Source organism: Nycticebus coucang, chromosome 21 (assembly GCF_027406575.1).
Source record: "Nycticebus coucang isolate mNycCou1 chromosome 21, mNycCou1.pri, whole genome shotgun sequence".
Taxonomy (NCBI): domain Eukaryota; kingdom Metazoa; phylum Chordata; class Mammalia; order Primates; family Lorisidae; genus Nycticebus; species Nycticebus coucang.
The window spans coordinates 37,910,431-37,915,515 of record NC_069800.1 but is presented as its reverse complement, the minus strand read 5'-3'; the positions used below and the strand labels follow the sequence as shown (position 1 = coordinate 37,915,515).

At 42.4% G+C, this 5,085-nt stretch overlaps 1 non-coding gene across 1 annotated transcript; it reads right to left on the bottom strand.

Moving 5' to 3' along the window:
• Positions 1-4,426: 4,426 nt before the first annotated feature.
• LOC128574447 (U6 spliceosomal RNA) lies at positions 4,427-4,533 on the bottom strand. Its single transcript, XR_008376797.1, has one exon. It is a non-coding gene; the product is annotated as a U6 spliceosomal RNA (small nuclear RNA).
• Between the last annotated feature and the right edge of the window lie 552 nt (positions 4,534-5,085).

Below are 5,085 nucleotides of genomic sequence, written 5' to 3'. Positions count from 1 at the left end.
AGGATGGCTTGAACCTAGGAGTTTGAATTTGCAGGGGAGCTGATTTCACCACTGCACACCAGCCTGGGTGACAGAGAAAGATCCTGTTTCTGGTAGTACCTGTGGCTCAAGGAGTAGGGTGGTAGCCCCATATACTGGAGGTGGCAGCTTCAAACTCGGCGCCAGCCAAAAACTGCAAAGGGAAAGGGGATCCTGTCTCTTAAAAAAAAAAAAAAAAGAAAGAAAAGAAAAATTAGTAACCGGGTGAGGTGGTTCACGCCTGTAATCCTAGCACCCTGGGAGGCCAAGGTGGGCAGACTGCCTGAGCTCAGGAGTTTGAGACCAGCCTGAGCAAAATCAAGACCCCGTCTCTAAAAATAGCTGGGTGTTATGGTGTGCGCCTGTAGACCCAGCCACTTGGGAAGCTGAGGCAAGAGGATCATTTGAGCCTAAGAGTTTGAGGTTGATGTAAGCTACAATGACCCCACAGCACTCTAGGTAGGGCAATAGTGAGACTCTGTCTCTAAATAAATAAATAAATAAAAAATTAGCACAGAACTAAAGGAAGGGTACAAAGCTCACTGAAAGTTCTGAGACAGTGGTCTGTTATTTCACTTCCAAGAAATATAGCTGACAGTGGCATCCTTTCTGATTCACCCATGCAAGTTTTAACTTGCTCAGCTTATTGGTGTTGGTGGGAGGGCTTTGTTTACCCCCACAGCACTCAGTGTCAGCTATTGAGCTGGGAAGAACACACTTCTGTGGGGTGATTTTCTGTGATTTTAAAAGTGGGTTAAGAAGTCTCAAAGCCTTAACCATTTGCAGTGGGCTCTGGGAACCTTATTCCTTCCCACAAGACAATTTTTTGGTGGTTTTAAGAATTTAGAAGAGAGGCTGGGCTTATGCCTGTATTCTTAGCACTCTGAAAGGCTGAGGTGGGTGTACTGCCTGAGCTCAAGGGTTCGAGACCAGCCTGAGCAAGAGTGAGACCCCATGTCTACTAAAAATAGAAAAACTAGTTCAGCATTGTAGTGGACACCTGTGGTTCCAGCTCCTTGGAAAGCTGAGATAGGAGTTTGAGGTTGCTGTGAGCTATGATGCCACAGCACTCTACCCAGAGTGACAAGGTGAGACTCTGTCTCCAAAAAAAAAAAAGTTTAGAAGTGGCTGAACTTCACTGAAAGTCAAGAAGCGGGTGCCCAGCAACCACAGAGACTGAGGAAAGCCACTATGGAAAAAATGGTTTGCAAAAACAACTGAGTGACATTGAAGGACCCTGAAGCAGCCCTACAGATTGGATCACCAGCAGTGTTCAGAATCCTCTACCATTATCTTCCAGTCAGGATGAGCAAAAGCACCTCCATGTTGAATGGTGTCAAGAAATGCTGGTCAGATTTGATGGAAGCCCTGGAAAGAAAATAAATGGTGGCACCTTTCTTTTCCAAAAGCGGTCATGTTACAAGTGTTCCTCAGCAGGAACAAAAGACTGTTACCGTTCAGTAGTACCCAACAGTATGCCTACCAAAAGTTTTCAGGATGCAGGCTGGCCAAGGACGGGATTGCGGGGAACCATCTCGCACCATGACAATGCATCTGCCCACAAAGCCAACATGACCATTCAGTTCCTGGAGTTAAACCTATGACTCTTCGACCTTACAGTACTGACTTGGCCCCATATGATTATTTCCTGTTCCCTACAGTAAAAAATCACATGTGTAAAAAAAGGTTTTCCAGCCCTGAAGAAGCTATTCACACCTTTGAAAGTAAACTTATGCACTTGAAGAAAATGAGTGGAAACAATGTTTTAAAAAATGGCTTACAGGTGGCTGGGTGAGGTGACTCACGCCTGTAATCCTAGCACCCTGGGAGGCCAAGGCAGGAGGATCCATTGAGCTCAGGAGTTCCAGATCAGCCTGAGCAAGAGCAAGACCTTGTCTCTACTAAAAATAGAAAAATTATCTAGGCACATTGTGGCAGGCACCTATAGTCCCAGCTTCTTGGGAAAGAGACCAAGGCAGCTGGATCACTTGCACACAAGAGTTTGAGGTTGCTGTGAGCTAGGCTAAGGCCATGGCACTCTAGCCTGGGGCACTAGAGTGACTCTGTCTCAAAAACAAAACAAAACAAAAAAATGGTTTAAAAGAATACAAAAGTGCACAGAATGCCATGGCAATTATTTTGAGGAAACAGTAATCAAAATGATTTTATGTTCTTTAATTTTTGGGTATCTCGAAACTTTCATAGAGTCTTTGGCATAAAGTCTAAGAAGTACATTAGACTGACTTCAGAATCAGAGTATCTTATGATACCCTGTATACATCTGTTCTACTTGGAAAATAATCTGAATTTTATATTATATTTGAGCATCCCTAATCCAAAAATCCAAAATGCCCCAAAATCCAGAATTACGAGTGTGGGCAAGACCTTCAGTGGAAATGCTCTTTGGATCATTTCAAATTTCAGATTTTCAGATTAGGGATATTCAACTGTATGTATTTTACAAATATTCCAAACTCTAAAAAAATCTGAAATCCAACTTTTGATCCCAAGTATTAGGTTATTAAGTATGAAATTGATGTCTTTCCTTAAGTACTGATAGTTGATATCTCTGACATTCACTTCAACACTTCATTTTTACTGTGAAAGTGCATCCTCATTCTTTAAACACGTTTTGACTTATGATTATCTTTCACTTTTTTTTTTTTTGAGACAGTATTATTCTGTAACCCTGGGTAGAGTGCTGTAGTATCATAGCTCACAGCAACCTCAAACTCTTGGGCCCAAGTGATCCTCTTGCCTCAGCCTCCCAAGTAGCTGGGACCTGTCCCTATGCCTGGCTTGTTTTTCTATTTCTAGTAAAGATGGGGTCTTGCTATTGCACAGGTTGGTCTAGAACTTCAGAGCTCAAGCAATCCACCCACCTGAGCGTACCAGAGTGCTAGGATTAAAGGTATGAGCCATTGTGACAGGCCTACTTTTTTTTTTTAAGAGCAATTTTTGTGAAACCATTTAGTTAAAGATGTGTGTTATTTTATTTTTTTTTGTAGAGACAGAGTCTCACTGTACTGCCCTCGGGTAAAGTGCCATGGCGTCACACGGCTCACAGCAACCTCTAACTCTTGGGCTTACGCGATTCTCCTGCCTCAGCCTCCCAAGCAGCTGGGACTACAGGCGCCCACCACAGCTGGGACTACAGGCGCCCGCCACAACGCCCGGCTATTTTTTTTTTTTTTTTGTTGTTGTTGTTGCAGTTTGGCCGGGGCTGGGTTTGAACCCACCACCCTCGGCATATTGGGCCGGTGCCCTACTCACTGAGCCACAGGCGCTGCCCAGATGTGTGTTATTTTTGAATACAAGTTGTTATGGATCCAATGCAGCACAGACAGCACAAAATATCGATGAAATGTTTGCAAAGGATATGGGTAATGAATGCACCATATGCCAATGGTTTGAGAAGTACAGTTATGGTGATTTTAATCTTAAAAATGAACCATGTAGGCACCATGGGATTAAGATGGATAATGGTGAGCTGAAAGGTATAGTGGAAGAGAATCCACTTCAACCTATGGGTGAATTAGCAAGGTTTGACATTATTATTTCAACAATATTGGACCATTTGAAACAAATCAGCAAGGTAAAGAAGATGGTAGATGGGTTCTGTGTGATTAAACAAGCATCAGAAATCATCTCGAAGCATGTCTTTCTTTGGCGTATAAAGGTGAATCATTTCTACACCTTATGGTACACATATGAAAAATGGATTCTTTTTGACAATCACAAGCATTCAGATAAAGTGCCAAAACACAGTCAAAAACTGAATATGCAGCAAGAAAAGCTAAGGGTGTCTGCTGGTCTAGTACTGGTATTATCCACAATAGCAGGTCTCAATCTACCTAATGCTGCAATGTATTTTCATTATTAAAAAGGGGTTGCGACCCATAGGTTGAGAACTGCTGCACTATAGCTTCATGAAACTTGGTCAATTACTGCAAATGTCTACAGCACCAATTGGATACAATGATAAAGATGCTTGTTATTAAGCAGCTGAGACAGGCCAATCCTCTTTGGAGACACTGCTTGACCACATGTCGCGCTGCTTAAACTACAGAAGCTGGTCTTGGAAACTCTGTCATCCACCACATTCACCAGATCCTGCACCAACTGACTACTACTTCTTCCAGGCTTTGGACCACTTCTTCCAGGGAAAAACATTCACTGTGGAAAAACGGCTTTCCTGATTTCATTGCCACTTGCTTTCCAGGCTTCCTTGCTGCTGAACAGGCTACTAAAACCATGTCAACAGTTAGGTGCATACTTTGATTAAGTGGACTTTTTTATTTTTTGCGTTTTTGGCTGGGGCCAGCTGGGTTTTTTTTTCTTTTTACATTTTCCATAAAGGGTTCGGTATCTTTTTTTTTTTTTTTAAAATAAATCATAGCTGTGTATAAAAAATATGGAACGCTTCATGAATTTGCATGTCATCCTTGCGCAGGGGTCATGCTAATCTTCTCTGTATTGTTCCAATTTTAGTATATGTGCTGCTGAAGCGAGCACCCGGCTGGGTTTTTGAACCCGCCACCTCTGGTATATGGGGCCGGCGCCCTACTCACTGAGCCACAGGTGCTGCCAATTAACTGGACTGTTTGCGATATAATACACTTTTGATTTAAAATTGGACATATTTAATGACCTAATATTTGGACAAGGGTAATACTAAACTTTTATCATATACAAAAGGTGACAAGCAAGGAGATTTTAGTGTGTAAGCCTACTAAATTGGCCAGGATCCTTGTCTATCCTTCACAGTCCAATGATTTCACCAGAGGCTCCTTAAATAAACACTTTCTTGTTATGCTAACTCAGTCTGGCCTGTGGTTTATAATCACAGCTATAAAACTAAGGGCAAAGTTCTTGAGATGCTATTTATGCAATAGTAACTCCCATTCATTGTGTGGGTGTGCACTTGTGTACACGCGTATAGGGGCAGAAAAGGAAGGTGACAGTGGAGAAAGGAACATCATTTATTAACCATCTATTAAGAGCTAGGTTGCATGCTCATACTGTAATCCTAGTGATTTGGGAGGCTCAGGTGGAAGGATTGCTTGA